Consider the following 18885-nt stretch of genomic DNA (forward strand, 5'->3'; position numbering starts at 1 on the left):
AGTTGCTATTAGCTTAACCTTTCGGGACTGGAGCTGCCTGGACGAGATGGGCAAGTGCACAGGGAGGGAACTCTGGCAGCAGGTGGACAGGGGGAGGGAGGCAAGAGAGCAGGTGGAAGGGGCTGTAGCTCTGAGGGACTGGTGGGGAGATATAAGCCCAGAGAAAGCCAGAAGAGGGACAGAGAACAAAAGGAAGACACAGAAGTAGAAGGAAGGAGACTGGAGCAGAGACAGGAGTGGAAGAGAGGTAGAGGAAGAAAGAAGGGCCCAGGTATCTGCATCAGATCCTTGTCCTGTCCATCACAACATCTTGACCCCCGTGCACACAATAACATGGCCCATCTTTTAGGTTTGTTATCTAATTTAATTTTTTTTGGTACCAGTACTGGGACTTTAACTCAGGGCCTCATGTTCTTACTTGACTTTCTTGCTCCAGGCTGGTATTCTACTGCTTGAGCCATACCTTCACTTCTGGATTTTTGCTGTATAATTAGAGATAAGAGTCTTTTAGACTGTTCTGCCTGGGCTTGCTTCAAACCTGGATCCACAGATCTCAAGCCTCCTGAGTAGCTAGGATTACAGGTGTAAGCCACCAGTGCCTGGCTTATCAGTTACTAGTGCATAGCTATGACCAAAATACTTGACAGAGAAACTTAAGGGAGGAAGGATTTATTTTACTCATGGCTTCAGGGGATTCAGCCATGTTGCATGGCCCCATGAGTTTGGGCAAAATGCCATGGTGGCAGAAACATGTAGAAGAAGAGGCTGTTTGCCTCATGGTAGACAGGAAGCAGAGAAAAGGAAGAATTGGGGACCAGGTAAAATCTTAAAAGACAAGCCTTCCAGTGACCTATTTCCTCCAGCTAGGCAACATCTCCAGAAACTCCCAAAATAGCATCTGCTATGGACCAGGCACTCAACACATGGGGGTGGATTTCATAGTCAAACCATAACAGCACATTAAAGGCTAAAATGGTCAGTTTTACTCTATCTGACACTAGGGAAAATCACTGAGTGAGGATTGCCAGAGCTGGGAGGGATCTCAGACACTGCTTGACCCAGCTCTTCTACCTTATATAGGGAGATTGAGACCCAGAGAAGGCTTCTGTTACAGTGAATGTTGATATAGATTGGGTAAGCATTCAGACTCATAACTGAGACCTTCCCTTTATATTACCTCCTATCCATTCTCTCCATGCATCCATGCATCTATGTATCCATTCAGCCATCTGCTCTCCAATCACTGTAGGGACACAGCTCTCACTCAACCAGAGCTGGGCAGGTCAGTCTAATTTCCAGCCTGTAGGAGCTCTGATCTGGTGAGAGTGACCCAGATGTATAAGGAAAGGAAATACACTGTGGAGAGGTCCCTTAGAGAGACAAGGTGCCCACTGGGCATGACACATGATTCCCTGTCCTCAGTTGATTTGCTATTAAGGTGTATCAATATTCACACATCACCTGTGTGAATCAGAAAGGCTTCAGGGGAGAAGTGATACTTATCTGGGGTTCAAAGGATACATTGGAGGAAGATGTGAACATTGATACTTTAAACAGCAAAGCCAAGCCAAAGGGCTGGGGGCTGGGGATGGAGAGAGGCTCTGATTGTCCCTTCCATCATCTCTCCTCTGACTCCTGGGAGGATGAAGTAGGTACCCAGGGAAGTGGTGAAGAAGGATGATGGAGGCAGTTGGTCCTGTAAAAGTGGCCAGGAGCTAATTGAGTAACTTTGCCAAGGGCATGATGGCTTAGATGGACCAGCCAGGAGAAGAAGGCAGGAGTGGGAGTCCAAGTGGGTGGTCTAGGTGAGGGTCCTCCCACCTGACCTGAGCTTGTCCAACCACAGAACCCCACCATGACCCATTCATGATACTCAGGAGGCTGAGGGAGACAAGGTGGAGGGGGAAGGGAGACCTGACTCACACTTTAGCCCACATCCTGGGCGAGACAGCAAGGAATATTTTTAGGAGCTCATTAAACAGGGAAGAAAGGAAGGGAAGGGAAGGAAGGAAGATGAGGATTATGCATTATTTTTCATCCAAGTGACAGCTCTGAGCATCTCCACTGGAACTGTCATGCAAAAGAAATGGCATGTCTAATATTATTATGGAACGGGTATGCGCGAGAGCCGATGTGCGAGTGAGCGTGCCAGATCATTGGGTGGGGGGCTGGGGTGAGCCCATGCGTGTGACACCAGGAGAAGGGGCTGGAGTGTGTGGCAGGGTAGGGGCAGCAGCGTGTGGATGTGGAAGGAGGTGTGGGGCACCGGGAGCCTGGACCTGTAACTGTAGGAACAACTCTGCGAAACTGTGTGTAATGGGGCATGCAGACTGTGTACAACTGTGTAATTGGGTGTGTGTAACTCTGTGTGCGTAAGACATGGCTAGAGAGCTTGTACCCTGGAGCTAGGGGAACATAATCACAGGTGAAAAAGCAGCCAGAGTACACGGTGTTGAGCAGGTGAGAGGGTTACAGGGGGTGCAGAGGTAATTCCCAGGCAACCCCAGAAGGCAGTGAAGAAACAGAAAGGGTGAAGGACACATTGGGCCTAACCATCTTCATCACAAAGGGAAGCAGAGAAGTGGGCAGTGGCCCTAGCTCACACACTGACCCTGTCCTCTGTAGGGACTGAAGGACAGTACCAATCAATGTGAGTTCAACATCCTCTTTTTTCTATCTGCCAGTATTGGGGCTTGAATTCAGGGCCCAAGGTACTGTCCCTTAGCTTCCCCCCCCACCCCAAGGCTAGCATTCTGCCATTTGAGGCACACTTTCACTCCTGTATTTAGTGGCTAATTGGAGATAAGAATCTCATGGACTTTCCTGCTGGAGCTGGCTTCAAAGTGTGATCCTCAGCTGGGCACCAATAGCTCAAGCCTGTAATTCTAGCCATCCAGAGGGCTGAGATCTGAGGATCAAGTTTCAAAAGCCAACCTGAACAGGAAAGTTTGTGAGACCGATCTCCAATTAATCACTAAAAAGCTGCAAATGAAGCTGTAGCTTAAGTGGTAGAGTGCTAATCTTGAGCAAAGAAGTTCAAGGACAGTGCCCATGTCATGAATTTAAGTCTCAGGACTGGCACTAAATAGGTAGACAGACAGACAGTCAGACAGACAGTCAGTCAGACAGACAGATAGATAGATAGATAGACAGTGATCCTCAGAGATCTGAGTAGCCACCTCCTGAGTAGCTAGGACTACAGGTGTGAGCCACCAGCACCATCCCAACATTTTCTTGTTAGGTCTTCAAATTTTCAGAACATTCTGGTGAGGTAGGTACTGTTACTATTCCCAGTTTGTGGATAAGGCTGGCCTTTCATACCTGAGCCTCAAGCTGAGAACTTTCCTGACATTACTGAGGCTGGGATGTGAATAAGCCTCAATGTGTCTTCTCATGCATAGAGCTGAGTCCAGGGGAAGTGACAGAAGGAGATCTGGGGAACTTTACAGGGTTTCTCTAAGGTCCTGGTGATGTGAGCCCAGAGTGTGGGGTACAGGGGACCTGGAGAGATGGGGGATCCAGAACTGGGCAGGGTGAGCAGACTCTCGACTGTCAGTGGCTGAGCTGTGGCACAGGCCCTGCCGACTCGGTAACTAAAGCCAACCTCGTAAGTGGCTAATTGATTTCTGTTCCCTGATTAAATGCGCAGCACTTTACATGGCAGCAGAAGGAGGTCAGAGCTCCCCCCTCACTTCTCTAGCGCTGTGTGCGGAGAGACAAAGAAATTGATTTTCCAATCGATGCTCTGAGCAATGATTAAATGTTCTCTGCACAGCGGGCCTAATGAGTCCCAGAGGGGGCGTGCCGGCCCTTTAATTAGAGTCTCCCATGGGGGCCTGAGATTGGGATGCTTTAGAGTGAGGGGATTCAACTAGGGAGAAGACCTTATCCTCAAGGACTGGTGGGCTGGGCCTTTGGGGGAGCACTCTGGTCTGAGAGATGCTGTCTAGGGATTCCTGGGCATTGGGACCCTATGGAGGGGGTCTGTGGGTACAGTCTCTTGGAGGGGTTCTTCATCAGGGAGACAGACATCAGAAAAACTCCTAGGCTAGGGCCTCTGAGGTGAGCCCTCCCAGAAAACCAGGGATAAGAGAGCTGGAGTCTGGAGCCCCACTAATCAAATGTACAGAGCCACTGATATGAGCAAAACCCAAGACCCCCACCCGGTTGGTCCTGGGTACTTGGGAGCCAGTAGTCCACCCTTTGGTCAGTCTAGCTCCTGCACTGGAGCAGAGACCCAGACAGGAAATGAATCCCCTCTAAGCGGCTGCTGCATTTTCATTACCCAGCTGCCCCATTGGAGGAACTGACTAAAGACTTTAGAAATTCAAATGAGGCTCTCCGGGGAGACTGGGGCTTAAACATTCCCCTGCGCAGGCGGCTTTATTGAAGGAATAAACTATATTTGCAAAGTAAGATATTGAGGCTGTCAGTTTCTCTTAGGGATATAATGAGATCCTGGGAGGGAGGGAGGGAGAGAGGAGGGAGAGAGGGAGGGAGGGAGTGGAGGCCAGCAGGATGGAGCTCCCTAGGGTGGGAGCCTCAGCCAGGAACTCTGGACTGAGCTGCCATGAAGTGGACCAGGCAGAGCTCCACCCCTATTATGATCACCTAAGTGGAATCAGCTCCTCCCCCTATCCACAGCTCACTTCCCTTGTCAGAAATGAAAGGTGGAGGCCAGAAGACAGATGGCACAGCTAGGTTCTGGAAACCCCAAGATAGTATAGCTCCCTGAAATCCTTCACATACTTACCTGCCATCTCTGCACCCTGGATATCATTCTCTGCTCAGAATGCAGCAGAGAAAGGCAGGGTCCAGACTCTGACAGGAACTATGGCTAAGTCTAGACTCTATTTGCTATCTGTATGACCTTGGGAAAGTTACTTTAACTTTCATAAAGCCTCAACTATCTCGCTTCTTTAAAGAGATTAAGTGAATTATTATAGGTAAAGTACTTAGTAGCTTAGTAGCACTTTACCTGTTTGTTTCTTTTTTTTTGTCACTTGTGAGGATTGAACTCAGGACCTAGGCTAAGTTCCTGAGCACTTTTGCTCAAGGCTAGTACTCTACCATTTTGAGCCATAGCTGCACTTCCGGTTTTCTGGTAATTGGTTGGAGAAAAGAGATCTCAGCCTCCTGAGTAGTTAGGATTAAAGGTGTGAGCCACTAGTGCCCAGCATACCTTACCTGTTTTATAGATTACACTTCCAGCTAATAAATCCTGGCTACTATTAAAGAACAGGGGAAAGATATAGAAAAAGGAGTGATTAGCCACTTCTGTTCCTCCAAGAGGCCCCACTCTATTCTGACCATCTAAGAGCTACTATGATCACCATCACTATGTCAGCATTACCACCACCATCAGGCAATAATCATCTTTGCAATTCCTTCTTACTAACTGGTAGTGGATCAAGGTAGAGTTATTATCCCTTTCTTTCATTTGTAGTGGTAGTACTGGGGTTTGAACTGGGGGGGGGGGCCTCATGCTGTGCCTGAGTCATAAACTTCAGCCAAAGAAAAGAACCCAGAGAACAAAATACCTGGGTCCCTTAGCTCACCACCTCAGAGCCCAGACAGGATGAGAGAGGTGCCAACCCTCTCCCTCTACTCAGAGCTCCAGCATGGTGCTCAGGCCAAGGGAGGCCCTCATTCAGATCAGAAAAAAGTAGGTGTCAAGTTTAATGGGTCAGGCAGCCACTGGGCTGTCTGTCATTCTCACTCTGAGGCTGGAGGGAAGATTGGAATTGACAGTGTACTGGGTCCAGAGGACAGCAGATACAGAGCCTGCCAGAGGGGCCAGAGGAGGTCTGAGCTGTCAAGGCTGTGAGGAGTGATGTGCTGGGGGTCACTACATCTTTCTTGGTGGGACCCCAGTTTCTGTTGACTGAGAGGCCAGTGAGACCTAGAAGTAGAGACAACATGGCCAGAATCTGCTCCTAACTGGGGCATCACCTTGGGCAAATCATGAAAGCACCCTAGATCTGTAAAGTGTGGGTAGTTTTGTAGGGATGTAGAAGGAAGATGGGTTACAAGTCAAAGGACTCGGTGTTTATCTCTCCATGACTCTAGCAGGTCCTTTGATATATCTGATCTCAGTGTCCTTATCTGCAAGAGGAGCTAGCACTATGGACCTAACACATACTAGGCACTTAGGGATGAGGTGAACCTGAGCTCTCAAAATCTGAGCAAGGCATTCTAAAATGAGCTCCTACCAGCACCACCACCTCTACTATCTCTACCATCACCATAACCATTATTTTACCATCACTATCACCACTATCACTCCTTCACTTCCATTACCACCTACAGCTGCCACACACACAATATGCCAGCATGAGGAAACAGTAGAATATTCTGGTATTCAGATGGTCAAGGAGCAAAGATAAGCATCTCCACCCTCCCCGTAAATAGGAGGTTCCCCTTAGAGTAGTCAGATTGGCTAGGAGGATGACATGAAGCCCAGATTCATGGGGTAATGGAATGCTGGGTTCTCTTGTACCCCAATAGCTTCTAAGCTCCCCACCTCTTACCAGGAGGAAAAGATGTAGTGAACACTATTGACAAAGGGGCAAGAAAAGGGGTTAGCATTAACTGAGGTTCTACTAACATGCCAGGCACTATCTCTTGGTACTTTAGATACTTTATCTACTTTGAGACTCTGGTTTCTTGTGACAACTATCATCTACTCTATTTTTATTTTGGGGGGGGGTCCAGTTGTGGGGCCTGAACTCTGGGCCTGGGTGCTGTCCCTCAGCTTTTCAGCTCAAGGCTAGCGCTCTACCACTTGAGCCACAGCACCACTTCCGGCTTTTCTGTTTTGCTTATGTGGTGCTGAGGAATCGAACCCAGGGTCTCAGGCATGCAAGGCAAGCGCTCTACCACTGAGCCACCTTCCCAACCCTCTTCTGGCTTTTTTCATTTTGCTTATGTGACGCTGAGGAATCGAACCCAGGGCCTCAGGCATGCAAGGCAAGTGCTCTCTCTACCACTGAGCCATCTTCCCAGCCCCTCTTTTTTTTTTGAGAGAAGGGAACTACAACTTGGAAGGGAGGGATTTGCCTGTGATCACCAAGTGGGTGAGTGTCCAAAGTAAGATTAAGTTTCATGCCCATACTCCTTCTCCCATTCCCCCATTCCCATATGGCTTCATTGCTCAGAAGAGTGTACCTGTAGAAGTGTAGAAGACAAGGTATTGATCTTGGGACAAAAGAGGTTTCCAGGTCTTCCTTCCTTCCTTTCTTTCTTCCTTCTTTCTTCTTTCCTTCCTTCCTTCCTTCTTTCTTCTTTCCTTCCTTCCTTCATTCCTTTCTTCTTTCCTCTCTTTCTTCCTCTCTCTCTTTCTTTCCTCCTTCCTTCCTTTTTCTTTTTCTTTTTGCTGATCATGGATCTTGAACTCTGGTCCTGGGCACTGTCCCTGTTCTCTTTTTGCTCAAGGCTAATGTTCTATCACTTTGAGCTACAGCTCCACTGCCAGTTTTCTGGTGGTTAATTGGAGGTAAGAGTCTCACAAGCCCAGTGCCTGTGGCTCATGCCTGTAATCCTAGCTACTCAAGAGGCTGAGATCTGAGGATTGCGGTTCAAAGCCAGTGTGGTCAGGAAAGTCTGTGAGACTTTTTTTTTTTTGTATTTTTTGGGTCCAGTCGTGGGGCCTGAACTCTGGGCCTGGGCGCTGTCCCTCAGCTCTTCAGCTCAAGGACAGCGCTCTACCACTTGAGCCACAGCGCCACTTCCGGCTTTTTTCTTTTTGCTTATGTGGTGCTGAGGAATCGAACCCAGGGCCTCATGCATGCAAGGCAAGCGCTCTACCACTGAGCCACTTTCCCAGCCCAAGTCTGTGAGACTCTTATGTCCAATTAACCAGAAAACTGTGTGGAGAGCCTTCATGATTCACCAAGCAGTGGCATTGAGGCCTTGTCTACCCTGCGCCTCCCTGACCTAGAACCAGGTGTACACAGCAAGGATGTATGCTCCTGGGCACACCCAGCAAAGTCAAATGGTTGGAAGCTAAGGGGGCTGGTCACTTCCACCCTGTAATGGGAGCCCGTGGAAATCCCTGGCTTATGAATCCCCTAACCTCAGAGAGAGTGTGTGTAGATCCATCAGATTGCTGAACATAAGGCTTACACACTGTGCAATCAAGTCAGATCTGCACCTCAAGTCTAGTCTCTGGAGTCTGTTTCCCAGGTCTCGTAATGGGCTCCGTTGCTGCTTCACACATCCCCCCTCCACCCCGCCCATCCAAAATGGATGGCAAAAAAAAAAAAAAAACTGGAAGAATCTCACAGACGTTCTTGCCAGGGCTGGCTTTGAACACCATCCTCAGATCTCAGCCTCCTGCGTAGCTAGGATTATAGGCATGAACCACCAGCACCTGGCTTTTCCAAGTCATCGTGAAGCATCTTGCTGCAAGAGCAAGATGTCTGAGTCCTTAGGTTGGGCACTGTGACATTGCATCCTGCATGCTAGGGAATCCATTTTCTGTACATTCTGTTCATCTTTGATCAATTCTAAACATCAAGCAAGCAAGAACATTGTCTGGCTTTTTCACTGGGTCCCAGGACATAGCATAAGGCCTGGCACTGGGATGAGTAATGGTGGCTGAGTAAATACATGAATGAACCCGTGAAAACATGAATCAATCAGGATGTCAAGACCTGGAAAGCAGCTCTGACAATTGGAAACCAAGAAAACAGCAGACACCGCAGCTTTCCCTGCTTTTCATTATTATTCTTTCCTCCCCCCTCTCTGATTTTAGAGAAATGGTAGCTCTCAGTTTACAGAGCACAAACTGACTGATGCCCCAGACCTAATACCCAGAGAGAGACCCAGAGGGAGAAGAATGACTACGTAACACAGCACCCAGAGGTATGAGGTGTAGGGACATCATTCTTGTGCAATAAAAAGCAGGTGAGGGGCTGGGAAGGTGGCTCAGTGGTAGAGCACTTGCCTTGCATGCATGAGGCCCTGGGTTCGATTCCTCAGCACTACATAAGAAAAAAGAAAAAAGCCGAAAGTGGCACTGTGGCTCAAGTGGTAGAGCGCTAGCCTTGAGCTGAAGAGCTGAGGGACAGCGCCCAGGCCCAGAGTTCAGGCCCCACGACCGGACCCAAAAAAAAAAAAAAAAAAGCAGGTGAAATGAAGTTTATGCAAAATACACATTGAGCTCCTTGCAGTGGCTTTCTTCCCCATTCACCCCCTGCCCTCAAGGCTCTGTCTCCTGTATGGGTTCCTGGGCATGTCTGGAGAGTCTAGGGCTCTTGGTAACGGAAAGTGGGCCCATACTTCAAAAATCCTGCTTCAGGGTCCAGATTCCTGGATCAAGTCTGGTTAGCACTGTCTATCCTTTGGGGAGAGGAGCTCAGTTGCTCCCCTACCCCATTTGTGACCCTGCAAGGTAAGGGCAAGCCACTCTCATTGGTCTCATCTGGGTCCCTGTGGGTGATGAGATGGGCACTGATGGGTGAGTTGGCAGCAGGCTGGAGTGGCACGGCCAGCCGCCCTGGGCACTGTCTTCCCTGCTTGTCACCACTCCCGGCTGCCCAAGCAGCAAAGCAAAGCCGCAGTGACAAGATCCAGAGGGGAGAGGCTCCAGCGTGAGGGGGATGTGCTGGTGTCACAGGCCACTGGAGCGGCAACATGACAGCTTCTCATATGGGGGGAGCCTTTTGTCCCCAGTTCCTGGCCCCCCTGCCTTGACCCTTGTCAGTCTCCATTGCTTTGACTCGCTTTTGTCCCTGTCTTCTATTCCAGGGTGACCTCAGCTTTGAATGGCCCTCAGTCCATGCCTTTCTCCATCTCTAATTCCTTCTTTCCCTACCATCTGACCTCAGGCCTATTTCCTCCTGTTCCCCTGCACGTATGCGTGCATACATACACACACACACAAACACACACACAAAATAGGAGTTTCCTCCTGGGACCTGTATAACACCCATGGTGAGTGGTGTCTGGGGACCTGGCTCTTCAATGGCTTTGTAGATATGGGCTGTCATGCCTATGAGCATAAATGACATCAGTGTGGATGTGGAAGTTTTCAGGTGTGTGTTCACATGCATGAGTGTGACAGTGAAGGTATAAAAGAGGTGAAAGAATCTGTGAGATGGGGGTGATTGTGACCATCTGTGTGAGCCCCCAAATGGGCTGCCTGAGGTGGAAAGATGGGAGTAACTCTGGATATGGAAACTGAGCCCAAGGACAGATAAACAAATGCATTCCCCCAGCAGCTGTTTCTGGATGTGGAGGCTGGGGGTGGGGGACATACCCCAGTGGACCACCCCATTCTCTCCTTTTTGTCATCCCCAGCTCCCTCAAATCAGGCCACAGTGTGAGAAAGGGGGTAGTGAATCTGCTGAGCTCTACATAGGCCCCTGCCCGCTCCCTGTCAGCCACTGATCTGTTCGTGTTCCTATAAATATTTACAAATCCCAGCTGCTGAGGAGCAAGACATCCTCTGCCAGCTGGGGCTCCCAGCCTGGAAGCTGGCAGGGAGGAAAGTGGTAAGCAAGGACTGTGGGGGAGGGAAGGCAGGACTGCACTAGACAGGCAGGTGTTCAGGACTCCCCAGATCAGCTCCTAGTTCTGCAAAGCCCTGACTGTGTACCCTGTACAGCCAGCAATGCTGTCTGCCCTTTGACCTCAAGAAGCCTGTCCTACCCCCACCTGAGGAAGAGAGGGTCCCTCATTGGTAGTCAGCCTCCTGTACCTGTTTGTCTCTCAGTGAAGGGTTCAGGAAAGAAGGAATCTTCCTATTTTTAATTTTTTTTATTAACTTCTTTAAAAATTGTTTCTTTTCTCTCTTTTTTTTTTCTTTCTTTCATTACTGGGTTTTCAACTCAGGACCGCAGGTTAGCCTGAATCTCCTCTTGGCTCAGTCTCCTGTTAATCTACTTAAGGAAAACTTGATCATTCCTCAGGCTCTTTCTAGACAGGAGGAGGCTGATGGGGGCTACCACATCTTCAGTGAGATTCCTTCTCTATCCCAGCCTGCTAGGATCTTTGGAACTGGGCTGGTTTTAAGAGTCTTGTAGGAGGAGTTAGATGAGAGCTGTAGGAGGACTTGTTGTAAGCCATTCACACTGTAGCCCAGCCTGGTGGTCAGATATCCTGGTGAGCCAGACCCAGGGAGCAGAGATCGATTGTTGATTATTGATCCTCCAGTCCCATGCCCAGCCCAGTATCCGACATACTGTAGGGCCTTGGGTAGCATGTGGGCTTGCCTTTCCTATGTTCAGATCTTGAAGTAAAGCATTCCCTGTGGGACTTGGGAGTGAACTCCAGCTCTAAGGGCAGAAGACATGTTCTTGATAATTGGCATCTCAAGGCCCAAATATCCTGGGTCTTCAAGTTCAAGAAAGTCCAGTGTGGACCAACACTTATTGGGTACAACTGTAGTCTAAAAATCAAAGCTGGGGATATGGCTCAAGTGGTAGAGGGCCTGTGTAACAAGCAAGGCCTTAAGTTCTAACCTCAGTACTACAAAAAACCTTCAGATTGATGACTTAATATGAAAAATAACTTCAGATTGATGACTTATTTAGCCCCTCCTGAGTGGGACTCTCCATAACAAGGTCATCACTAGATGCTGACCTAGGTTTGTCCAAGAAGCCAGGAACTATAGTGTGTGTGTGTGTGTGTGTGTGTGTGTGTGTGTGAAAAGGGAAAGCAGGTAAAGAGAATTTTATGACATTGAGGGGCTATGACTACTTGTGTGGAACACTCAGCTAGAAACTAGGCCCAAATGGGGATATTGAGGCAGGTAGGCAGGGGCTGCACTCTTCCAGAGGGTAGAAACCAGGACAGTGACTTTCCATCTAAGTCTCTGGTGTCCAGTTCAGCTGTCTGCAGTCGGTTGGAGAATCTACATAATTCCAATTTTATACAATGAGAAGGACTGGGGTATGCTCATATGGGCTACTTTCCTTTCTAGACTGTGGGGAGATGGAAAGGGAAAAGGAGCAGGGTGCTTAGGGATTTTTTTTTCCCTTGGCAAAAGTCAATTCACCTCACCACTGAGAAAACTGGCCTTCTCAGTTGTCAGGGAGGAAGACCAGGGGTTGAGGAGAGAGCAGAGGGAAGGGACAATCTGAAGCTGGCATGTGCTCTGGAAGAGAGGTCTTGTGACAGTAGTGGTATGGGAAGGGTTAAAAATATTCCTAAAATAACCAAGTCAGAGCCTAAGCCAGCCGGCTAGTGCCGCTCCCTGAGAGCCAGATCTATAGCCGGAAAAACCAGCCTGCTCTGTGCCCTACCGCCTGCTGCCTGGCACTGTTGCTAATTAAGCCTTCCAGACCCTTCTACCAACCTCTCCTGTCCAAGCAGGGGGTTGAGTGGGTAGTAAGCAAGGAGCCTGTGTCTCATCTCACTAAAGACAGGGGACTCCAGCTAGAACCAGGAGTCTGGTACCCAGTATCCACCAGAATTGCACCCTGGCTTGAGTTAGGATGGGACACAGTCAGACAGATAGGTCCAGTGCTGACCTTGTGGATGAGATCAAGGCCAGCAGGACAGATTCTACCAACACACACATCACTAGCATGGCAGGGTAGGGATCCTGGGAAGCACGTTAAACATCGAGCTTCTCCTAGATCCATGCCCCCATGTTGGGCCAAGGAAGGATCAGAGGATCTCCTCTAAGAATATACCACATTTCCATTTCAGGGATAGGAGTCACTCCACAATGTGCAGGGCCTCTGGGAAATGTAAACATGGACCCTGTTCAAACACAGGAATTTCAAGGTGGTGACATCAGAACACTAAACTAAGTTCAATTCCCTTCTGAAAGCAAGTTCTGTACATAGCACAGGCTACATACCCATGAAGCCAACCCTGTTCAGAGGTTCTATTGAATGAGCATTTACTAATCACCCACTGCTCAGCTCTATAATTTCACTAGCCCTACTATCTGAACTCTGCTCCTTCCGGTGAGTGTTTTCCTCCCTCACCAAATATAAGGATAAGAGGGACTAAAGGGCCCTCTCAGAACATGAACCATCCTGAACCCTGGCTAACACTCTTGCAGCCATAGTTCTACCCCTGTACCTAGCTGTTTGGACCTTTCTCAGCCCTACCTTTCATTACTTTCAGAGGGGCTGTGCAAACCACCTAGTACAGAGGTGCATGTTAAGCCCCTCCTCCCTGGCCATCTGATCTCTGACCAGTGAGATCCTGAAAAGAGGGATTCTTGGGAGTCTTGGTTCTGCCTAAGACCTGACCTATGATGCTGAGCAAGAGAATTCCTTCCCCAGGGCTCAGTATCTCTATTAACTAAAGGGTCTGTAAGATCGCTCTAGATTGTAAGGTCTACCTGAAGTAGGAATAGGAAGGGAGATTTTTTTTTTCCCAGAAAGGACATTGCTAAGATTAAGGGCAATGTCCTTAGTTCAAACCACAGTCATGGTAGAAAGGATAATACTTTGAGAAAGAAAGTCTTGTGCAGATATCCTGGGGACCTTCTCTCAGATGTTCCCACCCTCAGACTCAGAACCTGGGAAAACCAGTCACTTCCCATTAGCCCCAGCTCCTCCTCCCCCCTGCCTTTCCCAATCTCCCTTGGGAGTTTGGCCAGTGGGGCTAGAGGAATCAAGTCTTAGGGAAGGGAAGAGGAGGAGGAGAGGCCTGCAGACTGTGCTAGGCAGGCAGGCTTTCTCTGCTGCCTTTGCAGGAGGCTCAGCATAATTGCACTGCCTGTCACTCCTGCGTCCTGCTATCTGTCTCTCCAGCTGACCCCACGCACCCGCTATTATATTGGTTCCTGATGGGGCTGCGGAGCCTCATCACTTATACATGCAGCTGAGAGATGCAAGCGGGGCTCAGGGAAATAGCCCATCTCTTAGGTTTCCCCCGGCCTCAGTAAGGGCCTTTTCTGAGCTGTAACCCTGGAGTTGGCTCTGGGATGGACAGCTGCTGATCAGAGTAGGTAAAGAGGATACCCAGGACTGGGCAGGTCCCTGAACTGCTCAGGCAGAAAATGGAGAGTTCTTTGGTGAAAGAACAATGAGAAAATCTGCTGTTGGGTGCTGGTGGCTCATGGTTGTAAATTCTAGCTACTCAGGAGGATGAAATCTGAGGATCACAGTTCAAAGCTAGCTTGGGCAGGAAACTCTTTGAGACTCTTACCTCAAATTAACTACTACAAAGCTGGAACTGAAGTTGTGGCTCAAGTGGTAGAGTGCAGGCCTTGAGCATAAAAGCTCAAGAAAAAGGGAGGAAGGAAGGAAGAAAGAAGGAAGGAAAGCAGGCAGGCAGGCAGGTGAGAAAGAAAAAGGAAGGAAGAAAGGAAAGAGAAAGAAAGAAGAAAGAAAGAAAGAAAGAGAAAGGAAAGAAGGAAGGAAGGAAGGAAGAAAGGATGGATGGAAGGAAGGAGAAAGGGAGAGGGGAGAGAGAGAGAGAGAGAGAGAAGAGCAGGCTACCACTCATTCTTATCTCCAATTCACCACCACCACCACCACCACCCCCCAAAAAAGCTAAAAGGAGTCAAGTACTGGTGATTCATACCTGTAATCCTAGCTACTCACGAGGCTGAGACCTGAGAATCTCGGTTCAGAGCTAGCCCAATCAGGAAAGTCTGTGAAATTCTTTTTCTTTTTCTTTTCTTTTCTTTCTTTCTTTCTTTTTTTTTTTTTTTGCCAATCATGGGGCCTGAACTCTGGGCCTGGGCACTATCCCTAAGCATTTCAGCTCAAGGCTAGCACTCTATCACTTGAGTCACATCACCATTTCCAGCTTTTTCTGCTTATGTGGTACTGAGGAATTGAACCCAGGGCCTCATGCATGCAAGACAAGCATTCTACCACTGAGCTACCTTCCCAGCTCTCTGTGAGATTCTTATCTCCAATTAACCACCAGAAAACTAGAAGTGGAGACATGGTTCAAAATGGTAAGGCATGGACTGGGAAGGTGGCTCTGTGGTAGAGCGCTTGCCTTGCACGCCTGAGGCCCTGGATTCGATTTCTCAGCACCACATAAGCAAAAAGAAAAAAGCTGGAAGTGGCGCTGTGGCTCAAGAGGTAGAGCGCTAGCCTTGAGCTGAAGAGCAGAGGGACAGCGCCCAGGCCCAGAGTTCAGGCCCCACGACCAGACCCAAAAAAAAAAAAATGGTAAGGCACTAGATTTGAGCACAAAAGCTCAGGTAAAGTTCCCAGGCTCTGAGTTCAAGCTCCATGACTGGGGGACAAAAGCTAGAGTGGAGATGTGATTCAACTGGTAGAGTGCTAGACTGGAGTGTAAAACCAAAAGACAGTGCCCAGGCTCTGAGTTCAAGCCTTGTACTAGCATATACACAAAAAGAGTATGCAGAGGCCGGGCACCGGTGGCTCAAGCCTGTAATCCTAGCTATTCAGGAGGCTGAGATCTGAGGATCCCGGTTCAAAGCCTGCCTGGGCAGGAACATCCGTAAGACTCTTATCTCCAATATACCACTAGAAAACCGGAAGTGGCGCTGTGGTTCAAGCAGTAGAGCTCTTGCTTTGAGCTGAAGAGCACAGAGACAGTGCCCAGGCCCAGAGTTCTAGCCCCATGACTGACCAAAAAAAAAAAAGACTATGCAGAGCATCTGGTAATGGCAACAATATCCATCCTTATTTTCCTTCTTTTTTTTTTTTTTGTCGGTCGTGGGGCTTGAACTCGGGGCCTGAGCACTGTGTCTCAGCTCTTAAGCTCAAGGCTAGCGCTCTACCACTTGTGCTACAGCACCACTTCCTTTTTTATTTGTCAGTTGTGGGGCTTGAACTCTGGGCTTGGGTGCTGTCCCTGCACTCTTCAGCTCAAGGCGAGCGCTCTACTGCTTGAGCCACAGCACCGCTTCTGGTTTTCTAGTGGTTTATTGGAGATAAGAGTCTCATGGATGTTCCTGCCCAGGCAGGCTTTGAACCGGGATCCTCAGATCTCAGCCTCCTGAATAGCTAGGATTACAGGCATGAGCCACCGGCGTCCGGCATCTTCCTTCTTTAATAAACATTTAAAAATCCTTCCAGAAGGGCTGAGAACGTGGTAGAATGGTAGAGTGCTTGCCTAGCATGCACGAAGCCCTGGGTTTCCATTCCTCAGTACCACATATACAGAAAAAGCTGGAAGTGACGCTGTGGCTCAAGTGGTAGAGTGAGCAAAAGAAGCTCAGGGACAGTGCCTGAGTTCAAGCCCCAGGACTGGCAAAAAACAAAAAACAAACAAACAAAAAAAAACCTTCCAGAAACCTGGATATTTCCTTTCCCCCATCCCATCCCATCGCTGACTCCTCTAATTGGTCTCCAAGTCATCCTATTCTGCCTCTTGGCTTCCCAAGCCTAGAATCATCTCTTACCTAGACCACCAGAACTGCTTCCTAGTTAGTCTCTCAAGCCACATTCTTACTCTATTTTAATCTTTCTTCTCCACAGTAGCTGGAGTGATCATTCTCATCTGAAAATTCTAATTATATCACTCATTCAACACTCTTCAGTAGTTTCTAATTGCCCTTAGGATAAATTGTAAACAACTTGTCATAGCTCACAAGATTCCCACACGCTTGGTCCTTAGCACCTACTGTTCCTTCTGCATGGAATACTCTTCCTTCCCTCCCTCCTCTACCTCTGACAGTCATCTTCTTCAACTTGCCATCCTTGGTCAGAGCTTAATTTATAATATTGCCTCCTCCAGGAAAACTATGCACATGATGAAGCCACGTGCTCACATAGCATGCCACACATTGCCAGGCAGCACACTTGTCAGGCTAGGTAGCAATTGCTTGCTTAATTGTCCAGGTTCCAGTGATACACTGTAAACTACATGAGGTCAGAAGCCTTTTCTGGCTCATCGCTATGTCCTGTGATAATAAATCTGGCAAGCAGTCAATTAAAAGGGGTTTATAGAATGGATGGAGGATGGATGAATAGATGGATAGAAAACAAATGACACCTCCTCTGCAAGGTCTTCCTGGTCTCCTCCGGGCAGGCTGTTTTTCATTTGTGCTTCGTAACACCTAGTTCAAACCCCTACCTGAGCCTTCGATTCCTCGGCCATAAAACAGGGAAAAACAATACTATCTGCCTGACAGGGTTTGTACCATTAAATGTCATACGCCATGTAATAGTTTTAAATTCATGATAATAGGTTGTTAAGTTCAAACGAGGTAATCCACATAAAGTGTTTAGAATAGGATCTTAAACTTTGTAAGTGCTCAAGGAGTTGGCTACAATGATTACATTGTATATATCATTCCTTTCTGTCTGGGTTCCCCAACAAACAGTAACCTCCCTGAGGGCATGGCTTAGACCTTCCCTTTGGGTATATGACCACCACCACCTTGCCAGTGCCCAGCTAATTTTCAGTAATTGAAAAAAAAAAACAAAGAAAAGAGGAATGAATGCAGACTCACTAGCTGGTGAGTAAGGCTCACCTCCTTCATCACTCATAAACCCAGACACACACTAACTCAGTCTCTCACACATTCACACCCACTCATATTCATTCAGAGCACCTCAAAATACCAAGAAACAGCCATTCAATTTCCTAAACCCAGCCATGCATCAGTTAAGAACTTTGCCTCCCCCCACTTTCCTGTACCCCTCCAAGCTACCCCAGCATTCAGCACTCTACTCTACCCCTGGAATTGGGAAGGGGGGCTGTAGGAGTAACCCTCACACTCAGCAAAACAAGCAAAACCAGACTTGCAGCTTTAGTTATGGCACCGCCCCACCTACTGGGTTTGCAGGCCCTCCCAGCAAAAGCATCACTCCTGCCTCTTCCAGAAAACCTTGCCCCTGGTCTTGACCAGAGGTTGAGAAGGGGCTTCCTGGGAGCCAGAGGTTCATGCTTACAATTCTGTTTAGGAAGTTGAGATTTGGAGGATGGAGGTTGGAGGAAAAGTCCTGGATGCAGATAAGTCCTCAAGATTTCATCTTCAAAATAACCAGGAAAAAGCAGGACTGGAGTTGTGACCCAAGTAGTAGAACACCAGACAAGCAAACAAGGGGCCCTGAGTTCAAACTTGAGTAACAGGGGGAATTTTTTTTTTAAGCCAGATGTGGTGGTGCACACTTGTAATCATAGCATGTGAGGGGGAGCAGGACCCTGAGTTTGAGGCCAACTTCACCCCATATTGAGATTTCTTTGTCTCAAAAACAAACTAAAATAAAAGCAACAAGAGGAGGCTGGGGGGCCAAAACTCTAGGCTTCCTGCTTGACATTTGGTTCTGTCTCTGAGCCTAGAATCTTAGGCTCATTTTCCCTCTCTCCAAAGCATAGAAATTTTCAGGAAGACGGTAGAACTAGCGTGAATTAAGACCTGGAGTGGTGACATTAGCTCTTTTTTTTTCTGGGATTATATAGAGGTCAGATACTGAACCCAGCACTTTACTTACTTACATTGTAGATCATTGAATCCTCATAATTACCCCTTTTCTAGAAGAAAACACTTGAGACCCGCTTGTGAAGCAGGTTACCTAAAACACTTGGTTGCATTGGCACGGCACACAGGTCTTTAATTCTAGAATCTTCGATTAACAGGCTTTTGAGAATGGAGAAAGCATGGGGGAGTCTCCAGGAGTGAAGATGGGGAGACACCACTCAGTGAAACACATTCTTCCACAGTCAGTAAAGATCAGCCCGGCTTGATCTTCAGGACCAGGAGATCCGAGCACCCGCAGGTGGGGGTGGTCTCTTTGGGGGTGGGGGGACCTGGGCGGGGCCGGGGCGGGGTCTGGCAAGCCCAAGGGAGGGGCCCAACCGGTGGCTCAGTCTCACAGGCCAAGATGGTTGTTAATTAAAGTGCTGGCACCAGCTCCTCTCTGCAAAGTTTGAAGCCGTTATTTTCCACTCCAGCGAAGCGGGGAGAATCCGGCTGGGCTGACGGAGACGCCACACCGCGCCAGGGGAGCGGACGGGCGCGCTTTCGGGGGCGGGGTGCGGGGC

The sequence above is a fragment of the Dipodomys ordii genome, unplaced genomic scaffold (assembly GCF_000151885.1).
Source record: "Dipodomys ordii isolate 6190 unplaced genomic scaffold, Dord_2.0 Scaffold147, whole genome shotgun sequence".
In the NCBI taxonomy this organism is placed as follows: domain Eukaryota; kingdom Metazoa; phylum Chordata; class Mammalia; order Rodentia; family Heteromyidae; genus Dipodomys; species Dipodomys ordii.